General features: G+C 40.0%; 1 protein-coding gene across 9 annotated transcripts in view; it reads right to left on the minus strand.

Moving 5' to 3' along the window:
- Positions 1–15732, minus strand: part of TENM3 (teneurin transmembrane protein 3) — a 503184-nt gene that overhangs the window by 236757 nt on the left and 250695 nt on the right. Inside the window, exon 1 of one of the 9 annotated variants that reach the window (XM_072861212.1) lies at positions 10327–10395. The exons of 6 other annotated variants lie outside the window; for them this stretch is intronic. The gene's annotated coding sequence lies outside the window, so the exon portion shown is untranslated. Of the gene's footprint in view, positions 1–9458; positions 9521–10326; positions 10396–15732 lie in introns of those variants that run through there. 2 more of the 9 variants (XM_072861214.1, XM_072861213.1) reach the window with 2 other exon arrangements.

Genomic DNA, 15732 nt, shown 5'->3' on the forward strand with positions numbered 1-15732 from the left:
CTCTGAAAAGGTGGGGGGAGAAAAGCTTCAGATTTCTTCCAGCTTGTTAAGAGTCTAAACTACTTTAATAAATGTGAATAATATTTCGGTTTATAATAATACTTTAATATTTAATATCTTGGTCTAACACTCTGGATTAGTGGTTTCCAACCTAAACTGTACCAGAGCATGCTGGCCTTGTGCCTTCTTAGGCAGCTCTGTGCCGCAGTGTGGAACTGGGGACACCGGGGTGCCTTTGCAGAGACATCTGAGTGCAACAGAGATGACTGCTCTCAACTAACTAGCTCACACTATCCTGGAACGCTTCTGGGGGGCATTGATCCCAATTTTGCAATAGGAGCTAGAAACTCCACACATGCAGACTTCAGATCCCATCTGCGACCTCTGACAGGTTTCTTAACTTTGTTAAGTTCAGGTTGCACCGGGAACTTGAGCTGTCCCTTAACAGACAAGCAGTATGACAAAGTCTAATTACACATTCCTCAAGTGACTCTAACATACCTCCAAAGTCTGAACATGTATATAATATGTTCTAATAAAGTCCATCACTTTTGGTCTTTGAAAGTGAGTTCATTAAGCTCACTGGAACGCTAGGTGTAGCCTAAGTGACATAAGGACTCCTATCTTATAAGACTGCATCTAAATTACTTTCAGGTTTTCTGTTAGTAGACACACAATAGCTCACAATAGTGGAGATTTTAAGTATGGGTATCTGAAGTTACAGGAAACTAGCAGCAGTATCTTTTATGGTCTTCTCTTTGGCATGACTCAGGAAATTACAAGAATAAAATACCAGAAAAACAAGTATATACAGTTAAAACATCCATAAAATTTATACACATTGATTTGATACCAGTTTGCTTATACCACAGATATGTAATTACACTGATTCGATAAACACTGTATATACCATAAATATTAAATTCTAAAATTTTCTATGCCTTTTATTATAGATGAAGCTTTGGTTCCTCTTTGACAGGGTTACCATGTTCCCCTGCATCAGCACATCAGCTTACACTACATACAAAGGAATGAAGCAAGTTCACCATGTGGAAGACCACAGCAATTTCATAAAATTTGCTTCTTGTGTGGTGTTCTCTTCTTGGGTTTTTTTTTTTTAAGCAATAAAAAAGATCTCATTATCCTAAATTAAGAGCTATATGACAAAGAAACCTGGAAGCAAAAGCATAATTTGGATGTCCCTAGAGCTGGAAGTGAATCCGTGGAATCAAGAGTTAGTGAAGTGGAGACAACTGCTATGTTTTAAGAAAAGGGGGACATCTGCTCCAGGTCTGTCAGAACCACACTGAAAAGGGTTCCCCACTGAGAGCCCCATACAAAAACCACCAGGCAGAGAAAAAGAACAAAGAAATCCAGATCTAACTGGGACGGTAGTGTGAAAAATATTCTGAGACATGCATACTGTAGTTAAGTTTGCACTGTCATGCTGGAAAGTGTTAATGGCTTCTGTCAAACACAAATTAGTTTAGAGCAGACAGGTGTGTCCCTGCAAGGGCCTTTTTTTTTTTTTTACTCTTTCCCTCTTATCCCTACCATGAGCCTGAGGCTCAATGCTTACATCTGTACTAACCTAACAGGAGCAGTTTAGTGCAAGCTTGAGTGCAAGCACTGGCATACAACCATCAATAACTTGTAATTGATAGTGGTTTTCCTGCCTTAATTTTGGGCTCTGACAAGCAGTGCTCTCCCAGATAACACCCACCCAATCCAGGGAAGGGTATGGACCAGGGACTGCTCCCAATAGGTCATATGAATGAGGTTCCCAGGCTGTTGGGGAAGGGCACGTGCACACCAGCGATGCTTGTGCCTTGACAGTCAGAAAATGGACTTCGGCTTGTTCCCTTTGTTAGTGTAGGCAAAGACTGGGCATCTGTCTCTCTTCCTCCACAATCTAATTTTACTCTCTACAGTGAAAAAGAAAGGCACCTGGCTGGTCTCTTCTCTCCCTTTTCACTGCCCTCTTCCACCACACCGCAGGATTTGGGAAACCTGCGAAAGGAGGGAACGCCTCGTGACTATAGCTGCTAGCCAGCAGCACACCACCCTACAGCTGCAAGCAGTTCTCAGCAGGCAGACAGAACTGATACTTTCCAATCCTTCTCAAGTACTACTGCTTTACCAGGCTTCTGGGTTTATCAACATCCATGGCCTTTTACCTACTGAATTCTAGGACACCTTTTAACAGTTTCTGGCAGCGATCAGGTATAATGTTGAAGAGACACTGTGTTACAGCCAGGAACACAAACGGAACGTCAACCAGCTGAGTGTAGGGGACTCCTTCCCTTGGCTAAAATGCAAACCTACACGCATGCATGCATATGCTGTTTCAGACTAACACAGCTTAGTCTACAAATTACATTAATAAAGGTTATAATTTCTATACAGACTATACCAAATAAAGCTAATTCCACGGAACTATGGTAATTCAGTCTGCTAAAATAGGACCCACAGTACATTTTCATATTTCTTAATAAAGACCCCCATGTAGTTTATTGCATACAAGAAGACCAGAAAAAAAAAAAATCAAAGAACAGATTCTAGCACAAGCTCTGCTCTATGCTGCAGAGAGAAACCAAACACTCAGAAAGACTGATTTGTTACCTGTTATTTCATGGGGTACAGTCGCACTACAGGAAATAAAGGCAGACAATACACAAGCAAGATGAAGAATGCTCAGCTCTGCCCAGTTTCACCGAGATCACTGCAAGCAAAACCAATTACCTCAAAGGCAAAAACATAACTTTGTCTGATGTAGGTTTTTATTTTTATTCTATTTTTCACCTCATGTAACTGGTTCTGCTGCCACGGCTCTGATCAGCAGTAAATTAGGATTAGGTGGAAAGGACTAGGATGAGGGGGTAATGTAAAAGCTGGAGGGCAGGAATGAGAAAAGAGAATTGATAAATAATACACAGGTCTCTTCTGTGAAAAGCTGGCAGAGCTGCTGAGGAATAACTGGAAATGCTATCCAAATTCCACTGAAAGAAAAAATAATCTGGGGAGAAGGGTTTACATCCAGAGAGGAACTGACTCTCTGAAAAGTCTGTTTGAGATTCCTTGACCTCAGGGGAAAAAGAGACTGGTAAATACTGGGATCTCGCACAAATGAGGAGTAGCAGGGCTTGCAGAATAAGACTATTTGAAATGCTCTGAAGATGCCTATTTAATGTCATGAACCTTACTGTATGTTTTGGAGAAAGGACAGCTGTTAAAAAGAAACTCTCCTTGCAATGAAATATGTGCCTGGCTCCATAAACCAAAATGGTCAATGGAGGAGCAAAAGAAAAGGAAGACAGGTGAGGAAAAGAAAAATTCTGAAGTACTTCTAGGCTATGAAAAAGACTCAAATATTGACAGTGCTTTCAGCACACTTGTCAAGGAACAGTGAGATCCTCTTCAGCACAAGATCCATCAGCTCACTGCTTGTCTCTTGGTTGATGGGAGAGATCTTAAGATTCAGTATCATTACAAGACAACGGACAGGCGTATCTGTGTGCGACCTTCCTGGAGTTATCTGATGAAAAAGCAAGTTCTACGGAAGGAGAAGGCAGAATTACATTTTCAAACTCTGACTCATGTGTCTGCCTTCAGAAGGCTTGTCTTCCGGACGGGCACATGGAAACACACACATACACAGATAATCCTCTCATTTTATGGCAGAACATGATTGATTAAGTACCAGGAGAGTGCTGAGGAGGAAGCAAGAATAATTAAACAGAAAAAATGTAAGAAAACTCTTCATACTACAAAGGTGAAGGGCACTTCCATCATATAGGTGAGTAGATCAATAGGACAAGTCTGTGAGGAACAAGGGGAACTTGGCATGAGTGAAAAGGGAGATTCTCTCTCCATCTGGATAACGCTTCATGCTGAGTACACACTCTGACTCTACAACCCAGGGCTAAAGACCACACCAAAATATTGCTGGCAGCTAGCAACTTTAAAATCCCAACTGACTGAAGTAAAAGGTCTCAGAAAAGTACTGCATACGCAGGGGTAATGCACTTTCTTACTCCTTTACAAGTTGTGAGGAGACACAACTATGAGATGCTGTCCAGCTCCGAAGACAGAGGTGATGATGGGAAGAAGAACCCTGCTCTCTTCTTGGGAGATTACCTATGTGTTGAAGAGTAAGAGATCATTGGTTGTAAAGTGGAAGTTAAATACATCTACCTTCAAAATGGCAACATTTAATCAAAACTTAGGAACAAAACGTATAAAAGCTACGCTCCACACTCTGCCATAAAACAAGTAATACTTGTTCTTTCAGAAAATAGGACTTCTATCAAGTGTGCTGGGATACTTTCCATAACCTCCAGGATGTTACCATTACAAAATGTGTCTTGATATGCAGATGATATTTTTCTGGTCCTTAATTTCATTTTTTTGCATCTAGATATACCTCAGTCCACATGGTCTTTAAAAATTTTGCAGATGGTTCTTCCATCGGTGCAGATCTGTCATGTGACTATGCTATATATTTTCTTCTTTCTTTTCATCTTTTCTTATAAATCATTCCCTCTAGTCTCTAATCATTTTTAATGCTCTGCTGTGAGTTTCAGCCAATTAACCTATATCTTAAGGTGCTCAAATTTGGATCCATTTTTCCTGATATCATCTTCCCTTCTATTTTGTACATTTGTTTTAAAATTCCCTTAATAATTATGCCAATGCCTGTACAGAGAGCACTATAAAAAGTACAACTAGCACCGAGGTCTTTTCAAAGCCAAAAATTTAAAATGACACTGTTTGTTCCAAATCAGTGTAGTTTTACACCAAAGAAAGAAACAATTTTTGAATGAGAAAAGACAGTTAAAAAGGAGGGAGGGGAAGATGGACAGTTAAGAGTACTTTGATTAAATACTTAAATTAACGTGCACTAGCTGAAATTTCACTTTTGTAAGCTTTGAAGGCATCAGTATTGACTGCCATTACAAAGCATAAGTGACATAGGAATTTAAGCATTAGTTATACATTTTCTAAACTATTTGTTTCCAGTTCAGCCACAGGCCTCCCATGGTTTGAGTATCTTTATAAAAACATAGATACACACATGTTAGAACAAATAGTGTCCCTGCTGCTAAGGCTGGAAGTTGGCTCGCCTGTCCTCATAGTAACTTAAAAACAGTTTAAAAAGTAGTAGAATAAAAGCTTGCATGAATAAAAAACAACGATCATCATTAAGAGATCCTTAAAGGCAGGTATATAACAGTCAACATTAAGGTCACCTTAATATTCAATTTAGAGGTATTTCTACTTCTCCCAAGCCAAAGGATAAACTCTTAAGTACTAAAATTTGCCATTATTAGAAAAGTTCATTTCAATGTTCAGCCTCTAACTCGTTATCTGTAATTAAGAAAAATCAGATTTCAAAGCAACAAGAGGGGACTGTGATAAAGCTATCTGAAGTACTCTCTGGCAGGGATAAAGCCAGCAGAGAGGTGGCTGTCATAAAATAGCCAAATGGCTTTTTCCACCTCCATCAAGGTCACTTTACTGATGATGTGCTCAATAAGATGATAATGCATTTAACCACTTTCCTTGCATCTGACTTCGACCTTACTGCAAATCCAAATGGCCCTGTTTAACTACCCTGGCCTTTCAACATTTCCCTGAACAAAGATAATTAAGGAGATATACTGCCCCCTACTATCACAGGAATTGAAAGACAAATAAACTTTTAAGAGCACAGCCAGGTGTCTATTGCATTAATGTACAACGTTTAAGCGGGGGGTAAAATGAAATAATGGTTAAATAATTACAAAAGGTTAACAAAGTTAACTTTGTTACATAAGGCAATTCTGTTTTATTTAAAAGAAAGAACATAAAAGGCTTTCCAGGCTACTTTTTACAACTCCCTGGACAACAGTCTTTTCTTTAACGCAGTTTCTGACTAAAGAGGAAAAATGTTCTGCAAAAATTAGCAACTCTGGAATTTCTGCAGATTTGGAACTAGCGATATTTCATACATGGGTACAATAATATTTTATGAAAAAGCGGGTCTATATGATTAAACCAAGAGCTGCTCTAATAAAGGCATTTCCGTTCATTTTTTTTCCTTTGTGTGTGGTCAGCAACTATACTAGAGATGCAAATTAAAGTAGTTTAAAAATTAGTTTGGCAGTTACGACAATTTGGAAGCTTAAGGTAATGCTTTCTCATGATTTATACAACGATGAAAAATGACCAAATAATACCATTGTATAATAGCAGTGACTTCCTTCTTTAATTTTTACTCATATATACTCTTGCATCCCAAAGCATTCTCCAGGACACTAATTCTTCTTCATACCAAGAAAAAAAAAAACACGTCAATAGCACTTGGACTAATAACAACTGAAACAGGACAAAAAGAATAAAAAAGCAGGCAAAGCTGTTGGATGTTCTTTTTGTAGTTGCATGCAAGAGATCTTATTTTAGATTAATTTTTTTTTTCTTCTAAATCGGTTTCTTTTAAGCATCTTAGAAATATTGTTGTATAGGTCTGAATCCTCTGCAAGAGCCAGAAAGAGGCAGAACAGCAAGTTGTATCAGAAAGAGAAAAACACATAACTCACTGTTGACGTGATACTAGATATGTGAGCTTACTGCTGCTGCAAAAATTGCTGTTCCTTTGCCACAGAAAATACAGTATGCAGAAAACCTGTTACACATATTTAATCAGAGTTTTACAATAACACAGTTCTTCAGAAATGACAACAATATGTACCTTTGCCATTTTGTCAGGCCATCATTACTTTGAGTTGTAGATGTAGTTTGTCCAAATTTCAAAGCGTTCAGGTACTTGGCTAAACCTTTTGCTGTAACACTTCTTAATCCAGACTCAACTCCTGAATTCTGAATACACCAGAATTTAAACCTCCTGTAAAGATACCTTCTACTACCCAACACAAAAATCAGTGCTTCTACCATCACTGATTACCACATCAAATACCTGAAGTTTGCAATGATTCATACACTATTGCTATGCAAAATCCTTTCTGCTGTATATAACAAGTCATAAACAAGCCTTTCACTCTGAGCTAGGTCTCAAAATTGTAACCCTGTGTTTTGTTTCCCGTGTAGATCCCACTAGAATGACATACTGTCTCCAGATATGAGAACTCTACCACTTTATTACACTTAAAGGACTTGCTTGATAAACCATCTACTTTATAGCAGTTTACACAAAACAATTATCTCCATTTCAAGTTTGGATAAATGGTTGCCCTAGCCAGTCCCAAAAGAAGACTACACACCTTGTTGTTACCCCCATTGAGTTCTGAAGTTTTCCTGTATAATTGCATTGTCAATTCTTTCAATCTTAAGCAAAGAAGGTGAATTATTATTTTCTGTTCATCCAGAATATTTCAGCCACCTACCTATTCTGTTCAGAGTTTAACATGGGTGAAGGTTTCTAAAGGAACACAAGTGCCATTCTTTCCCTTTGTCCCTAACATTTAAAAAGCTTAACTTAAGTTGGAAAACTACAGAAGCATTTTATTAGTGCAGTTACTTTGTTTCATCCTGATTCCTTATTTTTTATAAAAATCTCCAAGTGTTCAAACCTGAAAGATGTATACATCTTCAAACCACTAGTGAGGTCACCAGCTCACAGCCTCATCTCTCTATACATCACTGAATGTACAGAAGCCCTCTTGCTATTCTGCAATGCATAAATCTGTAACTACCTCTTGAGAAAGTCTTTCAAACCCACACAGAGCAAAGCCTATAGCCATATTTAGAAAGAAATAACCAGCAGTAAGATTTCTGTAGACATGCGGAAAAGATAGGAAAGCCAATGTCTTTTCTCATTTGGAAGACAATACAGTGCAGTATTATTTTATGATATCACCGCTCAAATGCCTACACTGTATAAAGTGTACGTATTGTGACCTTTTATTTTTTCTTGTGTAGTTCAACAAGTGAATTGGGATACAAAACCAGTTACAGAAAGAAAAGTTGTAAAAACTGATCTAGTAATTGCTTATTAGATCATTTCAGTAATTTGACAAGTCATGTTAAATCTTCATAGATGCACACACACAAGAATACAGTTCAAGACAAATTCTTTAAGTTGGATGAGTTTACATCATACCCTGATGGGTGCTTAGCAGCATTCTTATTGTGGACCTTTAAAATAAACACAGACCTGACATGACATTTTACTTTTTTTTTTTTACAGCATCAGTTATCAATTTTTAGACAGCTACCACGTCAGCTGCCTTTCTTCAAAAGCAAAAAAAAAAAAGTATCCCATACTGCATGGAATGTATTACTTCATGTGTTCTTAATTCTACTGCAAAAAGGTTAGAAAGTAAAAATGACAAATAAGCCAAAACCACCTAAACATTAAATGTTTTTGTAAACGTTCTGCTGCTGCAGGTTTCTTGCTAAATTGTAACATAGCCTTTTTATAACTCCTTCAAAGAAAAAAAAACTATACTATGACATGTATGAGGCCATTCTCCACATAGAGTTGCAGAGCGATTAATCAAAAAATTTTGTAACATCTCATTTGTAGTTACCGAGCTGCTTGACAGTTTTGAGCCCCAATCTGATGGATGAAAAAAATAGTAGGCTACATTTTCTGTTCTGGTTTGAACACTTTCCCCTTCCCAGGTTTTACTGAAATACTTTCACCTGAACTTACTGAGGATATATTAAAAGATTTATCTTTTGAAAGAAAAGAGGCAAAAGTGAACTACATCAGCTACACGCACACCACCAAGAAGTTCAGGGAAATAAACCTGGCCTATTTAGTACCATTATGCAAATGTACAAATCCTTATCTTAATGATAGCCTGTATTTAACATCAAGCAATAGGATCCTTGTGTCTATTAAGCAATTAATACACTTGCTAACGGATAGGGGACTCTTGCCATCTTTAGTAACTTTTCCACACGTTTTTTAGTGAATTTATTCTGCGGATTAGAGAGCTTAGGAGAGAAGGTGCTTCCCTTTCTCTCCCTCCATTGTTCTCTACCTTCAAAGCTAGTAACAAACAGATCGAGAGCAGCTCAGTCTTTGTCTAAGGGCCTGGTAGTTCACATCCTAAGTTTGTCTCCCCATCGCTGAAATATCAGAAGGCAAGGTTTCTGAAAGCTTTCCACAGTAACGGCCAGAAAACAGGCACAAAGTTAACAAAGGGGAGCTATCACCACAAAGTGTCAGGTTTGTTTACCGGAGCAGATGAGTATTCCCCCAAATCGTCAAAGTTCAGATTTTTTGTTTAATAAACTGTTAAAAACATGGCAAACAGGCTAAATAAGGTGAACATGAGCTAAGATGGTTTAAAACAAAACAAAACACTCTACAGACAGATGGGTAGTTCAAATTCAGATTCACGTGAATTAACAGGAAAACTAAAACGTAGCAGGCACAAAAGCTGCAACGGTATGTTCATGCACTGGAATACAGACATTATAAATTTAAGCAAATTTAATTGCTGACATACCTTTCTCAGGTTTTTTTCTCCCAATCCTTCCTTAAAGACTACTCTAGCAATTAACAAACAGAGGTCTCCGGATGGCTCACTGAAACATTTAAAGCTGGGGAACAAAAGGTTTATTTTAAAAATGAAAACCTTGGCTTGGACAACTCCAGACGTGAATCTGCTTTCAATTACTGAAAGTATTTTCACTTCAGTGAAAAAGGATCAAATCTTCAACTACACCATCTTTAGGCAATGAATTCGATTATATTAAGCTTTAAGAATACAGAATGACTTTGTGACACAGCTGTATATTCTACACATACCATTTATTAGGTATACAAAAAAGAAGGAGCTAGCACTTTAAATGAGAAGCAGACAGAGATGTGGCTGCTCACAGCAGCACTGTACTTCCACACCACCGCTCTGCTTTAGGGTTTTTTTTTTCAGGTGCCCACATAAATGTCAAAGATTACACTAAGCTTTAAATGAAGGATTTTACAATCCTTTAGAAATGAACCTAGGCTGATTTTTTTCCCCATACTTTTATTTGCATAATTTGCGCTGTCGTAAAGTTACATTTTTCTCTCTAGACTTTTGGACTAGCGCAATCTCGTCCACATCCCCCCCAGTACAGCAGGTACCGTAGCCTCTAGGAAGCGTACTAATCAGAAGTACTTCATACTTTTCCCATTATACGAGCATAAGAGTTCGGCGAGGGAGCTCACAGGCTTACACTCTGCAGCCAGATGCAACACCTCAAATGCAAATTATGCAAAAACTTCTCATTTCTCACATCTCCGATTTCGCAAATCGATCCTACCGCATCCCAGCCAAACACCGGGTCGGGCTCTTTTAGCAGCAAGGCAAGAAGCAGGAGAAAAGCGGTTACCTCTCGGCTTAGCAATACTACAAACACAGGACTCGCAGTCCCCGGCTACCCGCCGGCTCCTCGCAGGGCTGCCCGAGCTGCGGAATGAGCCAGCGCCGCCCCCGACCCGCGCCGCGGGGGGGCAGCGCCACCCCCCCGCGCCCGCCCCCGCCCCGCCCCGCGCCCCACCTCGGCGCGGCGTCCCCTTCCCGTCCCTTCCCTTCCGCTCCCCGCCGCCGCCCGGCCCCGTCTGTGGCGGCCCGCTCGGCGGAGCCCCGCTCGCCGCCGGCCCCGCGCAGCCGGCCGCCGCCATAGGCTGAGGCGGCGGTGTTTACTCCCCGGCGAGGAGCGGGGGCCGGGCCTGGCACCGCGTAACCCTTTCGGGGCCGCGGGCGCTTACAGCTGGAGGTCGGGAGCTCCGGGTGAAAGGCAGAAGGGTCCTTCCCGGAGAGAGCGGAGAGCCAGGCCGCTTCGGCAGCGCTGTTCGTACGGCTTGGCTAAGGCGCCTTACGCGGCTTACAGGCAGGCGAGAGGACGCGGCCGCTTCGGGGCCGTGCGGCTTGCGGGGATTCATCGCAGAGCGGAGATCTGCCGTGACACAAAACACGCTATCTGCAGCGCTCCTTCCCGCGCGAATTGGCACCAAAGCCTGTAAGGCCCTTACGGAAATGAGATTAACTCGGTATTTACAGAAGGGGGATTCACGTTTGGATACGTCTGTCGCCAAGCAGGAGAGCGGCGGTTTCCCGCACGGGCTGAGGAGACCCTCTTCAAACCAGGGCCTGGACCGAAGCGCAGGTGTTGGCGCACAGATGTTACACCCGACCCTCTCATCACGCACCACCTGTGCTTTAATTGAAACAGAAACACCTCCCCCTCCATTTACCACCTTAGGAGATAGTTCTTCACGTCTATATGGGCATGAGTATAATAAACTCGGCTTACTTCAAAATACTCTCCTTGACAATTTATAATCAAGCCTGCTCCTGCTGAAGCCTTTGGAGTTGCAGCCTGATCTGACTGGACACAGAACTGGGTGCATTGCATTATGCATCATAGCTGTCAGATAAAGCTATCAAATAATAGATACAAAATACAGCATTTGCATTACTCAGCATTAACTTCTGAAATACTGTAGAGAGCCAGAACAACTAGATGCCTACAAAATACACAGATACAAATGTACTCCTTCAAAATAGAAAATCCTATTTTCAGCTGCTAATCAAACTTAAGTTAGTGCCTCTGTCTTTAGTAAAAGAACCAGATTTAAAAAAAAAATATTTTTTTTTTTAATCACTGCCTTGTGGAACATGGAACTCCTTTAAAATGTTTGTGGGAATGATATCTCCAACTTCACTCTCACCATCACTACCCAAAGAACCACCTTCTCAGTTGGCTTAGGGATATGCCAGGCTCTCAGTGATACGTAGTAATTCCTACAAAACTTCTCCTATCATGCTTTTTTTCACCTTGGACCTTTGCTAATACTTAACTAACCTTAACTCGCCTCACCCTATTACAAGATCCGTTGCTGACACAGGCCAAGTTATGACAGCAGCTACCCAGAAGCCACATTTTGCCAAAAATCAGATCAAGATATTGTTAATGACTACACAATACTTCCAGGGAAGATAATACCATTCCAGACTATGTTTCAACACTGTTATGTAGAAGGCTGCAATAAAGCACATATTTTAGATGTATTATTCATAAGAAATTTAATAATATTCAAAAAGCTCACACAATTAGTGCTCATTTGCAACTTCCTAGAGAAACAAAGACTATACAGACTGAAATAGTAGACTTCTGTGAAATGGGGGAAAATAATGAGCTAAGTAGCCAGGTCCTGATGAGGGCAGTCTTGGCTGGCAATGGGGAAAAATACTGAAAAAATCCCAAAGTAATAGCACTAGTACTACATCTTGAACTGAAGCTCTTTGAGTTAGATATGCAACAGACTATGTGTGCTTTGACTTAGCACAAAGGAGTGTGACTGTAATACAGTCACCATTGACTTATACTTTGCTCAGGCTTTGGGGGGGAGGGGTGTTTTGCTGAAAATTGGAAGCTTTTTGCAGTTCAAATTCTGGACAGACTCACATCTGCAATAGCTGCAAGACTGGCCAAGAAGAGAAGTACGAGATGAAATCATGAACTAATATAGTCAATTAAGGAAGCAAGTCTCTAGCAATGCCACAGCAACACTCATATTCTCTGTCTTTCTTCCAAGAGATATAGTTGTAATAAATGGGGTATTAGATCATGGAAATATTATTGTCCAAACTGCTTGAATGGAGTACCTATAGATAAGCACTTTCTGCCATTGAAAAATCTACTAAGTACGTAATTAATTCAGGCATCTATCCTTACAGGTCTTGAAAGAAAGAGGAATGGGAACTGGCTGCTTGGAGTCAGCTCACGCAGAGCTCTAGAGCTCTTCGGAGAATTACTGCCTTCAGAGGGGACCTGTAATTGCACCCCCTCTACAGAAGACTGCCATGGACTTGTGCAGGAAGCAGGATATTGGGTCCTCCAAGAGCCAGATGCTATGGAAGGCTAGAGGTATTTAGACAATCCCTCGTTCCAAAAGAAAGCTACCTTGTCACTACCCACCTACACGTTCTGTGCCATTTTTCTACAAATACGTCCCACTGTACATTCATTATCTGAGGATTGCAGCCTATCAAAAAAGTAAGATTCTGCCTCTGTTAATTACGGCAGTGCCGACCTTCCTTTACCCAGCTGTCCGTGATCCTTCCATCCAGGAGCAGACCTGGATGTCACTGCAGTGGATCTTCTCTCCATTTTCAGTCAGCTGCAATGGAATTTTCCTTTGCTTTGATGCCCCCTGTGCTGCGATTCCACTGTCCCATTAATGCCAGCACAAATGATTTATGAAATCTATTAGGTGCAACACTAAAGACATCTGAAACATAGATGTTTGCTTAGGAAAATATTTATATGGAGTAGACAAATGGGGGTGAAGCAAACTCCAGCACAGATACCACACTTTATGCCGACATTGCTCACGCCCAAACAGTAGAAAGATCAAACAAAATGGGGGGGGGGCGGGGGGCAGGATAGCATATGTGTTTCATTCATAGGAAAAGAGAGAAGCACTTTTTTTAATTATTATTATTTGGTCAGAAGGATTATTCCAGTAAATTATGCAGAGCATTAACTGTTGAATTTGAACCCATTTTTAGTCTTTCTTTATTAATAACTCATTATAGTCTTTTTTCTTAATGTGGAATAAATTAGAGCTGCGTTAATCCATGCAGCTATCTGTAGGTACATTTATCACTACGGTAGCCACTTTTACTCTCCTTACTGGAAGCTGCATTTCACGGGCAACAGAGACTCATCCCCTGCTGAACTCAAGTCACGGTGGCCTTTTCAGGTCACTGGCAGGGTCACCTGAAAACTTACCTTTTTTTTAGAGGACTGAAAGGTACTGCACAGCTGGCCCTGACATACGTGAAAGAATTTATCTTTCTCTCTCTCACTCTTTCTGTCGTATTGCCACAATTTAGATCAGTGAAAACAACTGAGCTGGGGCCTTGCTGGTATAAAAGGGTGAGGAACTGCTAACAGGATGTTCTTTGTGGGAACTCAAAGCTTTTGGAACTGATTCCTCTTCCCTGATCCAGAAGAGCTCAAATTTTACGGCCTTCATAGCATGTTGCATAGTTCATATTTTTCCAAAGTGTATGAAAACGGGAGAATTGTGAATGTGGTTAGTTCCTGGAGGCAGGGCTTTGTTTCAGCTTTCAAACTGGCTGGTTTGCATTTGGTTGAGGAGGGAGGGTTATTGCAGCTTAGTCATGATGATTAATTTTTACATTTGCATTTGAATTTGTGTCAGGTTTTCAGGAATTTAAAGGTAGTAACAAACAGCCATACTCACTCTCTGTAAAAGCTAAGTATTATCACGGAGAACCGACACATCAGTAATTCCATCACTTCAACGCCTGGAAAGGACTTAAGAGGTTACACTGGAGGTGACTCTGGATAGTCATTAGACTAGAGTCTCCCAGGTACGAGTAGCTGTGCTCCTTGCAGCACATAACGATTCAGTCCTTACTATTATCTTCTCTGAGCACCATCATGCCAAAGTAGAAAACTTTATTATGCCCATTTTTAACATGGCAAATGGAGGCACAAAGCTGACTTGTCAATACCACAAAAGTAGTACCATGGGAGAGGGAAAACCTGATGCCTCGGATAGTCTTCCGAGGCCTATCCTAATTGCTGAACCTTTCTTCTTCTCATCATCGAGGTAATAATTTCAGCTATTTATCAACATTAATGATGACCAGTGACTTTTAATAAAAGGGAGCAAACACCTTTTTAGCCCAATACTAATTCACTTATTTGAATAGTAGTAGCCTAAGTGCCCTGTTAAGACATCCTATCATAAATAGTTAATTAGTGTTACAGCTACTTGTACTGAAATGCTAGGTGTACTTTAAAGAAATACTGTTGTTTACATATGCATTACAAACAAGCATGAACGGAGTGTCTACATAGAAGCCGAAACTGCACAGCCTCAGTACATCAATTTGGAACCTGTTTTTCTTACGACCCTACCAAAAAGCGGAGTATTAAGCTATGAAACTTAAATGCTGCCTAAGAGAAAGATTTTTGTCAGATAAGGTATAATTTATAACAACAACATACATTCTCATGTCTGTTTTACAAAACAGACTTAATCAAGTAAAATATTTATAATTTAGCTTTCCAGTTCCTGCTGGAAGTGTATTAAAAAAGGCAAAATCTTGTCTAGAAATAAAAGTCTAAGAATACTATCTGATATCAAGAGGATTAGTAGTATAGTGTGTTCCCATGAGAAAGCACATGTGCACAAAAATATTTACATGTAGAACATCTTGTAGTTCTTAAACACTTAAATACTATGCTACATTGTCTAGATTTTTCTCACAAGTATAGATTAAGATGAGCCATTTTTCATGCAGTAATGACGCTGATTTAAATGAGAACAGACTAAGACCATGATGAGATCACAGATTCAGTGTTCAAATCTGAAAACAATAAACTTTCTCTTTCCTTTTCATTCACATAGATAAAGCCTAACTCTATTTGTTATAACCCCTTCCAAGAGCGTATTAAGAATTTTGCAGTTTCAGATCAGCATTTCACTGAAAATACAAGTGGAAATTGTAAGCAAGTAGATGAAACTGGGGTAAGGCAAGAGTTATAGCAAAAATATAGTCCTTTAAAAAAATGATTGAATTATGACACTTTTCTTGAATGTAAGTGGATAATATGTGGGGGTTTTTTTTCCTAAGAAGCAACACAAAATTACCCAGTGTATATTTGTACTGTGATTTTTGAGTGCTGTAGATTAATATATTGAAGTAAATAACGTTCGTCTGCTTTTTGACAAATTTCCCAGTGAGCTCAATG

The sequence above is a fragment of the Ciconia boyciana genome, chromosome 5 (assembly GCF_034638445.1).
Source record: "Ciconia boyciana chromosome 5, ASM3463844v1, whole genome shotgun sequence".
In the NCBI taxonomy this organism is placed as follows: Eukaryota; Metazoa; Chordata; class Aves; order Ciconiiformes; family Ciconiidae; genus Ciconia; species Ciconia boyciana.